Source organism: Sarcophilus harrisii, chromosome 1, assembly GCF_902635505.1.
Source record: "Sarcophilus harrisii chromosome 1, mSarHar1.11, whole genome shotgun sequence".
NCBI lineage: Eukaryota > Metazoa > Chordata > Mammalia > Dasyuromorphia > Dasyuridae > Sarcophilus > Sarcophilus harrisii.
The window spans coordinates 429,921,891-429,935,327 of record NC_045426.1 but is presented as its reverse complement, the minus strand read 5'-3'; the positions used below and the strand labels follow the sequence as shown (position 1 = coordinate 429,935,327).

The window sequence follows — 13,437 nt, the reverse complement described above, 5'->3', positions numbered from 1 at the left end:
AAAAAAAAAAAAAAAAAGTAACCTCTCATTACTTGGGCAGAGGTATAGACAATTCTGAGGACTTAAATAAAATCATTTCCTCTTAAAAAGAGTGTACCTGAGAAAAAAAAATAGTTATTCACAAAAAAATAAGATAATTGAATTGGCTCTCTTCTAACTCCACTTCACCATGTCTAAATTTATATAAACCTATTATAGAAGTAGCATGTGGAAGAGCTAGAGAAATGACTTTTAATCCAGGAAGTTGAATCAAGTCAGGTAATCAATAATTTATTAAATGTCTACTATATATTAGGTGCTATTATACAATGAAAGAGAGGGCAAAACATGGTTCCTGTGCTCAAGAAGGAAGGGAGACAACAAGTAAAAAATCACACAAAACACAATGTGTGCAAGATAAAACAGAAATAATAACAGAGGAAAAATACTAATGTTAAGGAGTACCAAAAAGATTTTCTTTTCTTTCTAATAGAAGACGAAACTTTAAATGAGATTTAAGGGAAGCTAGGAAAACCAGGAGACTGGGTTGCAGAGGGAGAGCATTCCATATATGGAGATGTCAGTTGACATACATAGTTAAGAGATAGAGTTATGTGTAAGTAAACAGAAAGACCTATGGTCAAGAGTCCTCCTTCTGTGTGACTATGAGCAAGTCCCCTAACTTCTCAGTACACTGGGTGACAATAAGACTAGCATCTGCCTGAATTGGTAGCAATCCCTCATCAAGAATTTTCTGTACTGATGGAATCATTTATCCAGTTCCTATAACTGTCTCATTGAAAACATTTTAATATTGAAAACTAGGAAACCATATCTATAATTTTCTGATGATTATGAGACATATATCATCTATTTATGTTGTGTCTGACAAATGTGTGTTTTCTTTTCTTTCCCTAAGAGACATGAATTACTTCCTATCAAGAAAATTTGATTTGAGTCAGGAATAAGTCAGAAATAATATTCAGAAATGATTAGTGAAGGAGAAAGTAAAAGAGCAGAAGAGAGAAATACAAACCTAACCAAAACTTAATAATCAAAGGAAAAACAAGCTTTGTAGCTTCTACTTGGAGTTAATCTGACTAGAAGAAAATTTTGCTGTTTGAAAAGATTATTTGGAGGAACACTTTTGCCACCAGAAGCTAGCTAATATGCATGAATAGCATGAATAATAGGAAATTAAAAACTAACCTGCTTTCTCTTTTTTCTGTCACTCTCTTCAAAGTTTATCTACCTTCTTATGTTCTGTCACCTATGGTTTGAAGAGATAAAATCTCTCAGAGTCCAGAAAAAAAAAATGACTTTTGCTTCAACATCCTGGTTGGGAAACCTGTATATTGAAAGTTTCTCAGAACATTGCCAAGGAAGTAGAATTAAATGGTTCCACAGATCCAAGAACTCAGGAAGAAAGAGGGAGGAAAAGAGGAAAGGAAGGAGGGAGGGAGGGAGGGAGGGAGGGAGGAAGGAAGGAAGGAAGGAAGGAAGGAGGAAGAAAGGAAGGAAGGAAAAAAACCAGAAAGACAGATGAAGGAAGGGAGGAAAGGAGGGAGAGAGAGATAAAGGGAAGAAAAGAGAGGAGAAAAAAAGAAGAAGAAAAACTTAAAACTGCATCAACAATTCAAGAACGGTAGCCAGCAAGATAACTGGCTTTGCTTAAAAGGTTAGACATGGTAAAACTGTTTCTTGATGAGATATCAGGTCCTATAGTTCTATCCTGTAAGTTGCCTTAGGAACATGGATTTCTCTCTTCATAGACCCACTAGATATTCTGTAAAGTCTTTGTCCACTTTTCTGGATCTGTTTTGCCTTTAAAGCCTTCCATGCCTTGGCCCCTTACTATTTTTCACGGCTTCTAAATCCTTACATTAATCACCATCAGCAATCACCCTTGCCACCTCTACTTTCATCCTCCACCTCTGCCTCCATGTACTTTGTGATGCAGTGATACTGGCTTCCTTGATGTTCCTCTCACAAAACTCTCCTAATTCTGGCTGTTTTCACTTTCATTCTTTCATGCCTAGAACATTCTCCTTCATCATCTTCACTTCTTAAATTCCCTGATTTCCTTCAAGTCTCAGCTAAAATTCTACCTTTGTGAAAAGCCCTTTTTTTTCAATCTCTCTTAAAACTAGTGCCTGCCCTGGATTGATTATTATCCCATTTACCTTGTATACATTTTGTTTGTATAAAGTTATTTGCATATTGTCTCCCCATTGGCCTGTAAGCTATTTGAGAACAGGAACTTTTACCTTCACATCTCCAGCACTTGGAACAAAGTAGGCACTCAATAAATGCTTGCTAGCTTGACTTGACTCTCCCCTCCTATGCTTGATCACTGGTAGTAGAATGTGATCCAAGTTTAGAGAGAGATTGTTATATCATTATTATTATTACCTTTATGTTTACTTTTACCTTCTTGTTTAGTAAATGTTTTGTGATTAAGTTAATGGTGATATACTGGCTGATTTTTTTTTTAAATGAAAAGTGCACTGGTAGAGGAAACAAGAGTTACAGCTATGAGTAGAAAATATATTGTGTCTATTATCCACCCTAGGGTTATCCATAGGATCCCAGAGGAAGTTGTTACCACATGGCCACCACTTGAGGGGACTAATCCAACTTATCTGTATGGGTACAGTAAGGTGGATAATCCATCTGCTTGACAGACGTTCTGGAATGAGGATCAATTCCAAGCCCAAACCACAAAATAAGACTCTAATTGTTAGGAATTTTTTTCTTATGTAAAGCCTAAATTGTTATATTATAACTTCCATTCTTCCTTCCTTATCTAGATCCTAGAACTTCCTATATTTGCCCTTTTGGGAGAAGTCATACACAATAACTCTAATCTCTCACTCGAGAATATCTTATATCCTTGAAGAGTTGTTATAGTTCCCTTAAGTTTTTTCTTTCCCATACTAACCATGTTTTCTCAACTAATTTTAATCCTGGTTTTCTCAACTAATCCTTTGATAGCATGAATATAAGGCCATTCCCAATGCCTAACTCTGGATGTTCAACAATTTATCTATTTCCTACTTGAACTGTAATGTCTAGATCTAAATACAATACTCTCTGGATGTTCTCTGGCCAATGCAAAATACAGTGGAAACTTCTGGTTCCTGAAAGCTTGGCCCCTCAGAATAAAACTCAAGATTACATTAGTCTTATTGGTTGTTGTATAAAAGTATTCATGAGTACCTTTCTTAAAATTTGGCACAAAGAATTTAATTCAACAAACTTTTATTTATCACTTACTATATCCAAAATACTATAACTAGGTTCTAAGGGGGAAAGAAAGTTTAGATAAGCCACATCTTCTGTCCTTAGGAAGGTTATTATTATTATAGACTATAAATGGGTTACAAAACATAAACAGATAATTCTACTACATAAGTAAAGACTTCACAAAATGCTATATGAGATTTGAAGAGAAAAAAGTTATTAGACCTTTCTGGAAGAGGAAGAATTTGAAGTAAAGGTTAAGAAACATTGGAATTAAAAAGACACAGAGTAGAAGCAAATTACATTCAAGAAAAAGGAAATACTTTAAGCAGAGACACATTAATAGAAAAGCATAACAAGGGATATTAGAAAGATGAAAATTAATCCATTTGATTAATTTATAGGATCACAGATCCTATGAATAAAAGCAATTTGACTTAATCCTGGAAAAGTAAAATGATGCTAAATTGTGAATTACCTTGAAGGTCAAGAAAAGGAGCTTAACTTGGTAGGTATCAGTAAATCTTTTTGAGCAAAGGAGTATATAAACAGATCTATATAGAAAAAGATTAACCTGCTCATATTATATAAAATGAATAATAGTCTGCCAGGCTGAAAAGATTACTCTTATCTGTCAGTAGTCAGAAGACTCTTTCTTATGAATCTATGTGACAGTGGATTGAGTAACTTAACTTTCTCTTGCTCATTCCTTATTTATAATTTGTGGGGTTTGGATTCTAAGAACCATTTCAATTCTAAATTAACTCTAATGATAACTCCTATGGCAATAGGAGGTGGGAAGCCCATTAGAATAGGAACCTTTTAGGAGGCGATATACAAGAAAATGGAAATTCAAAGGTTACTATAGATGACAGAAAATGATGAATATGACAGATAGTGCAGACATAGATTTGGGCATGATATTCCAAATTTGCTCTGAATTATGAAAATATAAAGTATAAAAGAAACATTACCTCTTAACCTTGACATGATAGGATTCACATTTTTCTGGTCCACACATTCCTTTTCCTCCAAGAAGGAATATATTTTAAGCACAAGACACACAAACACACACACACACACACACACACACACACAAACAAACACACTGTTTTAGTTCTGCAGAGCACAGTATATATCAACTTCTATAAAATTCTTCAACATATAAGAGCCCTCACTCTTAGCAGTTTCTTATATTAAATCTAAATTCTTTAAGTTAATATTTAAGCCCATTTTCTATCATTTTTTTCATGAAGGTAATAGATTAAAAACTAATAATTATCTGCTAAACCTCATTCTTGAAGACTAATTTTTAATCATAATTTGGCCCTTTGTCCAATAAAACAATCACAATTCCTTTGACCTTATGAATCTAATTTCTCAGGCTGTCATTCATCCTTGCAACATTCCAGGAAATTTTTCTGATCATGATGAAATGAGCTACATTAGATCCAGAACCATGACTGGTTACAAATTTCAAACAACAACAAAAAGAGTATAATTTAAGTATGAGTAAAAAGGACAGAGAAGGTAATGGTGGAACCACACTGTCATACATTATCATAACATAAGATTAAATACTCAACATTAGAAGAGTGTCATTCAATATTCAATATTATATACTAGATTATAGTACCAAATTCTACTACCACAATTATTATTAATAATAATCACTAGCATTTATATAGAACCTTAATATTTGCAAAGTGCTTTATAAATATTATCTCATTTTCTCTTCAAAACTGTGGAAAGTAAGTGTGATTATGATTATCTTCTTTTTACATATGAGGACACTAACTGTTGATTATTGGGATCCATTATTTCATTGATATGAATACTACCTCAACCAACACAAGGAGGCAGCATGAAACAGCAGGAGTGTTGTCAGAAGGCAGTTCTACGTCTTATTACCTAGATAACTATGGGGAGTTCTAAGTCTATTTGGTACTCAATTTCCTCATCAGCAAGTAGGCATTTGGGTGGAGGACTAGGTGCTCTCTCTTCCCACCTTAGTAGACATGATGGTATGAAAAAAAATTGTCACAAAGTCAATTTTCTGATGATGAGGCTTTCCAAACAGTCATTGTTCAGTTTTTCAATAGACATGAGTTGATCACCATTTTGTCCTCAGTCCATTGCTAGGACCAGAAATCCTCTGGGTCATTGGGAAATATTTAACAAAGTATAAATAAGGGAAAATATAAATAATATTACATTTTAGACCTAAATGGTCCTGCAGACCATTTCTACATGAATTTGTCTCCATTCAGCATTACCATGTCTGGCTTTCCAGATTAGTAGTCAGTGCCAAATCTTGAGTTTCATTGGTACAGCCTTTAAGAATCCAGGCAAGATCTACACCACAAGGTGGCTTTGGAAAAAAATTTTGTAGAGGTTAGTAAACTCTTTGGGGAAAGAAAAAAGTGACTGTTTCCAAGGCTGAGTTATTCATACACAAATCCTTCATGATCCTTCCCAATAGGTAACTTTAGGAGTAAGGAGAAATGTCATGGCTTCAAGATTCTGATATTTCCACCTCTTCATTAGAATGATTAAAGAAAGAAAAATGGTTCTTTAAATGAGTTCTTGAAAGAGTTTGAGGAAATAGGGATAGAATGGTTAGCGAGGTAAGGGTAGAGTGCTGGGCCTAATGTAAGGAAGACTCTTTCTGAGTTCAAATCTGGCCTGATACGTAATAGCAGTGTGACCCTAGGAAAGTCGTTTAACCTTGTTTATCTCAGTCCCTCATCTATAAAATGAGCTGCAGAAGAAAATGGCAAACCATTCCAGTATCTTTGCCAAGGAAAAAACCCAAATTAGGTCATGAAGTATCAGACAAAACCGAACAATAACAATAGAAAGGGAAAATATTGTAGCCAGCAGAGACAAAGATGCTGTAGTCATCTCAAAATATGACAATCATAAGGAAGCAAAAAAGCAAAATGTTGCTTTTATATCTTAATTTTATATTTCTTTTCATAATATTATAGTATTTCAAATATACATGAAATCAATTGAATCTGACCATCACAGATTTGGAGAAGCCAAGGTCTATAAACAAGGTTTATAAACAGTAAAGCTTACTGGGTCAACAATTGAAGTATTTACTATACCTCTTTCTACATATAGTTTGCTCATGCAATACTGCTTGAAAACAACAACAAAAAAAGTAATCTCCTGACAAAGGACATTAAAAAAAATTTCTCAAAAAATTCCAAACTATTAACAAGTATATGAAAGATTGCTCTAGATCACAAATAATAAGAAAAATCAATATTTCAAAGTGACAAGAATTTACCTTACCCACAGTAAATTACAAAGATCACAAATGATGAAGATAATTTTGGATCACAGAAAATAGGCATAGAGAGCTATAAAGTTGGTACGACCATTCTAGAAAGTAATTTAGAATTATGCTTTTTTTAAGTGACTAAAAGTTTATTTCTTATGACCCAGTTATCCTACCTTAGGTATTTATGCTAAAGAGAAAGGAAGGAAAAAAGGAAAGTGGGAAGGGAAGATGAAGGATACAGAGAAACAAAGGAAAATACAAAGAAAAGTATGAAGAAAAGAAGGGAAAAAAGAAAAGAAGCAAGTGAGGAAGAGAAAGATGAAGAAAGAAAAGATTCTTCCATATTAAAACATCCTTAACAAAAAGCAAAATAAATAAATAATGGTAACAAAAAAAATGCCCATTGATTAGGCAATGAACAAATTATGGTGCATAAAGATGCTAGAATATTACACTTTAAGAAATTATGTATATTAAGCATTTAAAGTATACAAAGAATTCTGTGAACTGATAGATATAGTGACATAAGCATAACTTAGAAAGTAATATGCATACAGCAATGAAAATGGAAAGAAGACAACAAAACTGAATGCTGTTGAAGATACGAACAGACATAACTCCCGAGAAAAGATGGGAAACTCCTTTCCTTCCATACAGAAGTAGAAAGACAGTTTAGAATATCACATATATTGTCAAACTCAGTTGGTGTATTAATTAGTTGTGAATGACCTGTTCTTTTTTTTTTTTTTTGCTTTTTCTTTTTTATTTTCTTGTCAGATAATAGATTTTTTTAAATCTCTTGATCATGACTACCTAAAAAGTAAAAAAACTTTCTTTAAAACCAAAGACAGCTCATGTCCAAATGTTAAAACATAAGAATTTAGGCAAAATGTAAATGAAAAAGAATATTAAGTTGAAATCTTTCCCCTGAAACACCACTTTAATAGAATATGAGTCCTTAAAAATTGCTAAAAAAAAAAAAAAAAAAAAAGGTCAATTTTAGTATATATTTTTTTCATTTTCTATTCTTATTTCTCTTAAGTAATAAAAACTACCAAGGGATTTAATGAGCTAAAGGTCAAAAGATCATTAAGTACACTTTGAAATCTTATTTGTAAACATCTTGAACTTGAAAGTGATGAATGTAACCAATAAAATACTCATTTCCACCATAAGTAACTGTTTTGGTGGGGGTTTTTCCATTTCTTTTTCCAAGTTGGTTTAACTTCAGACAAGTATTTAGTCAGCTGAGTTTTTAACAATATCATTAATTGAAATTCTAATCTAGTCACCAAATAAAATTATGTATTAACTTCATCATGATGCAATTCAAACAGTCACAAAATAAAGCTACTAAATAATGCTAAATATTAATAATACTAATGATAATTATTAATACTAAATATTTATAAACTAACAATACTAAACTTCATAGAGACTTTCTTCTACCAAATATTGTTTATACATTCAAGAATACAAATTATATTTATCATTTTAACAATTGATTGGACTCTAATGCCCTCTACCCCACACTTCTTTCCATCTCTTACACATACAGCTTTCTTACTGGTTCCAGGTATAACTACTCATAGAAAAATTACCCAGTAAGAAGGGGCTGAAAACTGGGCATTACAGCATTAATATTCCAAAAAGAGAATGGAGAGCAAGATATATAGACCCAAAATCATGAGGATCCCTTTCACCACTATTCACATAGCTAATGATCACAAGGAACTCTAACTGCTTGGCTTTTGCTATAAGGGAGGGGGGAGCAACAAAATTCTAGGCAAGACAGGTTATAGACTTCAAAAATATTTACCTTATTGTCTTCATAGAGGAAGTTAACAGCTGGCTGGGTGAGTCTGAAAGTGTTCTTTGCGTTACCCTGGAATATAAAGCCTCTGACTCAGACACTCACTTTTCCAGTTTCTGATTATAGGATAATATAGAGTAACATAATTAAAATGAAATTATTTCCATGTTCTTTGTATGGTAAATTGAAAGACATTTGCTAGAGTATTAGTTAGATCTACAATTCCAGGCTAGTTATAGTTTATAATTTAAAAAACAGCTTTTTAAAGAGAACAATTTCTATTTTCCTCTCTACTCCACTGATGTTGACTTCTGGATGTTAATGTCCCTTCCAAAAACCTGGACTCCCAATTCTGCAACCTCCTCAAATCCCATGACCTACATCTCCACTCTACCTCAGCCACCCACAAGGAAGGTTACACCTCATGATCCACCTTGAACTCTGAAATTCCCTTCTCTGATCATAATCTCTTTTCCTTTTTTCTCTCCCTCTGTCTCACTCCTAAAATGATTCTTGATCCTCTCTGCAACCTCTTTTATCTCCATTCTTCTTGTTCTCCCAGTTTATCACTCCTGATCTGGCCTTGCTCTCTGTATCATAATCTTGACCTAATCTTTTATCATCTAAGCTAAGCACTGTCCTCCATCCTTAAAATCTTTAGCCCCCTTGTCACTGATGCTCTCTCTGCTAATCCTCAACCATGAGTCATCTCAAAATTCTCCTTTGCTTTTACTCCTAAATTGCTGAACATGACTGGAGAAAGTCACAGAGCCATGCTGACCAGATCCATGACCAATTCATGTTATTTTTCCACATCTGGAAAACACATACACACACATGTGTGTAAACACATATATATAATACACACATGCCTATTTGTGTTATATGTTATATATAAATAACATATTTGTTATATATAGAAATATATACTATATATACATATATGTATTATAGCGATAACTTTAGTAGTAAAAAAAATTTTTTAAAAGAGCTATTACATGTACTTTATTGTTGCATCTAAAGACCACAGGACCTTTTCCTCTCACATAACTGAAACCTCCATATATAATTTATTTGAGATAATGGATTGTCACCACTTTTGCATTTGTATCCTCAGGACTTAGCACAGCACTTTGCACAAAGTGAGTTATTTACACTTTTTCTTTTTTTATTCATTCTTTCATCTGGAAAGAACTTCACTGATATATACAGTCATTACTTTTCTTTTTTGATCCTCTATCATGAAGCCTACAAAACTGTTTAGATCATTCTCATTTCTCTAGTCTTCCATGTCATTTCATTTCTTCTTTCTCTTATCATAATTGATAAGAAAATTAAATCCATAAATCATTAACTCCTTTTTCTCCCCCTGCAAGATAGTAAAAATCCTTTCTTTGTGTTTATTTACCATTTTCTATGTGGCTTCATGTTTTGAGAAAAAAATTGCTACCTCTTTCTAACCATAAATTCCCCCTAACTTTCATTCACTCACTCTTCATGCTTCATTCTTCCTAAATCTTTATCCTCCCTATATCCTTCTATCCCCAGTTGTGCTCTCATCCCATCAGTCCTAGTTTTGGCCATATTTCTTCACTTTAAAGGTTTGATCCTGAGGTCGATCGCTTCAAACACATACTATTAGATTTCCTTGAATCCTTTATCCTCTAATCCAATAACCAGTAATACCTACCCAAACCCTAACTCTGTGCTGTTCTCACCTTCTGTCTTGTTTATTCCTACTTCCATGCTACTGAAATATACTGGAGAAAGTCACACAACCATATGGACTGAATTCACTACAAATTTATGATATGTAATTTCAAGTGAGCTCTCAATATTCAATGGCAATCTGCTTAGTCTTCCCTGACCAAATCTATTGTGATTATTTCCCATCTATTCTGAATATTTGTCCATAGATACTTGCACATTGTCTCTCCCATTTGATTATAAACTCCTCAAGGGCAAGGGCTGTCTTTAACGTGTTTTAAATTCCCAGTGTTTAGAGCAGTGCTTGGCACATAGTAGTTGCTTATTTATTGACTGATTTTCTATTGTTCTCCTTCATACATGAGATATCCAGTCAAATTGGCCTTGTAGTTGTTCTCTGTAGGTAATATTTTTATCAGGTAGTCTCCTGTGTCTGAAAAGCATCCTGTCCTTACATCTGCATTTTGGAAACCACAGCTATCTTCAAAGCACAGTTTATTTGTGGTTTTTTACATGATACTTTTCCACATCTCAAGTTGTTAGTGCCTTTTTCCTCTTCAAATTATTTTTTTGCTTTGTATGTGTAGTGAGGATCTTTGTGGTGCTCACTATTCCAGAGCCAGGTTGATATATCTCCTTATGGTGCTAGTTGTACACCTGAATAGTTTAAATTGTTTGATTTCCCACCATTTATGTTCCCTTCATCTTTGGTGCCAGTATCAAAGTTCTATTTTACTAATTACATAAATTAGATTTTTTAAAAAATTTTAAGGACTGGATCCCCTTCTCTTGCTCAAATTTGAAGGTTCTAATCCTATTTCTGGTTAAAAATCCAAAAACTGACATTCATCCTGTGGTTAACAGATTATAACCATTTACAGAATGTGTAGGAATGATTCAAGCCTTCATTATCTTAATTGAATCCTCATGACTTTCCTAAAAGAAGGCCACTTAGCCTCCTGTATATGGAGGTTAGCATCAGAGCCATGTGTCATTCCCCTGTTACGCATATACTCTTGTATTTATTTGTGTCCATGTATTTCCCAGTTGAATGTAACCTTCTTGAAGACAGGAGTTACTTCATTGTTGTATTCATAAACACAGTGCTTTGAATATATTGGTTCCTTGATAAATGGGTTGAATTGAACTCTCATATTCTTCATCTAATTCCCATTTCTCTTTCACTTTCAGTCTTTTTTTTAAACTTATTGGTTCCTTACCGTTTGACAATAATTCACTTCCCCTATCTTTAAAATCTTTCACTGAACCTTACTACCCCTCCAAGCTATTAACCTCATTCTTTCCTTCCTTTGCACCTTTAGAAAGAATCTTTCCATCTACTTTCTCACTACCTACTCATAATTCTTTGTTATATGGCTTCCAGTCCTACTATAGAAAGACTCCACCTAGTCCCTCAGGTGACAGTGACTTCCTGAGAAGTTCAATGGCCTTTTCTCTGTCCTCACACATCTTCTTGGACCTTTTTCAGCATTTAACACGTTCAACATCCTTATAGATACTTTTTTCCTCCTCTGCTTTTCATAACACTTTTCTCCTGGTTTCTTATCTGTTTTTTCTGAGATTCTTTTATTAGGTCACCATTCTTTTTCTACTCCCTAAATGGCATGACCTCCACTACCCTAATCTGGGTCAAAATATCTTCTTGTTTTATATTTGTCATAATGGGTAAAGAGCTGACTGGAGGGCACAGGTTTATTTGAATCTTGATTCAGATAGTTTCTAGATGAATGATATTGGGATGTCACTTAAACTCTCACAATCTCAATTTCATCTATTGTTAAATGAGGAGGGTGGAATGATAATCTAAAATCCTATCCATCTAAATCTATGATTCTATGATCTATGGCAACAATCTTGTTGACCTCATTCATCTGTGTAAATGATTTCTAAATCCATATTACAATCCTTAATATTTTTATAAATAGATGTCTTTCATTGATAACTGCTTACTAGACATCTACATCTAAATGGCCTCTTGATATTTTTAATTCAGTATACCCAAAATGAAACTCATCCTTCTACCCCCTGTCACAAGACCAAAAAAAAAGTTATAAAAGTTAATAATGTTATAATGTTATTATAAATGTTATAAAGACAAATACTATTCTTAAGTACTCCAAGGAAGTAAATTAATTATTTTGCTTCCTATTTGATAAATACATGAATGCATATATATTTATGCATAGCTTTATTAATAATTAAGGCCTTGTTAGGAGTTTTTAATTGTTTTGTTTGAGCCAGAAACCCTAAGGGTCTTCCTTTCCCAGATTGGAATGGAGGGGGGGTGCGGTTCACTAGGTAAAAGAGGTCATTATTTGCCTCAATTCTTGCCTAATTTCAAACACTGAATGGACATTGCATTTGTCAAACTGAAACCTGTTGAAGATCTTAAAAAGGCAAAATTCTCCCACTGCATCCCACATGCACTCCCATCTCCAGTCATTCTAATCTATATCTTACCACTGGACCCAGATGACTCTGGAGGAGAAAGTGAGGCTAATGACTTTGCATAGCCCTCCCTCACTCAAATCCAATACATTTGGTTATCATGGCATCGCCTCCCTGATGCTATGGTCCTCTTCAAAAATATGTTTTGGTATTTTATTTTATGCTTTTCCTACAAAATCTGAGCTAGCATTTCTATTTATAATCCAAACAAAGTTTAGGGAAGGGAGAAGGAAAGCAAGTAAGGATAGGACTTATTACCCATAACCAATCAGCTGCCAAGCCCTATTTTCTTTCCAAACCAATTCTTAAATCTGTTCCCTTTTTTCCTCTCACATCATTTCTCCTAATTCAGGCCCATGTCACTTCTAATACCTGATCAGTCTCTGAGCCTTCAGAAGTTTCTTCTTTCTCCAATACTTCCTTTGTAGAACTACAAACATAAACTTTTGAAGACACATATCTAACCCAATCATTCTCCTGATCAAAATCCTTCAGTGACTCTATAATTGCCTCTAAGATTGCAAACACCTTAGTTTGGCATACATAAACTTCTTAACATTCTGATTCTAATCTATCTTCCTAGCATTGTTTCATACTTTCTACTTCATATAATCTCTCTATGTTCCATCTTACTCCAGCTTCTGGATGTTTCCCAAACTTATCTTTTTCATCAATGTAAGGTTATACACTAGGCCTGTATAACCAGAATGCATTGACTCCACATCTTGATATGTTAAGATTCTTATACTTAAAGTTCAGCTTGGCTTTGCTATGTTCATTAAGTCTTTCTTGAACTATAGGATGTAGCAAGATATTTTGGAAAGATCATTGGCTCTGGATTAAGATATAACCTATATGAACTTGGGCAACTCATTTAACTTTCTTATTATAAACTGCTTCTTTATTGTAAACTGATGGAGCTGAACAATGTGGC

At 33.8% G+C, this 13,437-nt stretch overlaps 1 protein-coding gene across 2 annotated transcripts in view; it reads right to left on the bottom strand.

The window, feature by feature from the left end:
- The window catches only part of SERPINB7 (serpin family B member 7), a 36,615-nt gene extending 27,982 nt beyond the window's left edge, over window positions 1-8,633 (bottom strand). The window contains exons 1-2 of one of the 2 annotated variants that reach the window (XM_031946184.1): window positions 8,334-8,633; window positions 1,189-1,249 (exon numbers count right to left, since the gene is read on the bottom strand). The gene's annotated coding sequence lies outside the window, so the exon portion shown is untranslated. The remainder of the gene's footprint in view (window positions 1-1,188; window positions 1,250-8,333) is intronic. The other variant, XM_031946183.1, reaches the window with a different exon arrangement.
- Between the last annotated feature and the right edge of the window lie 4,804 nt (window positions 8,634-13,437).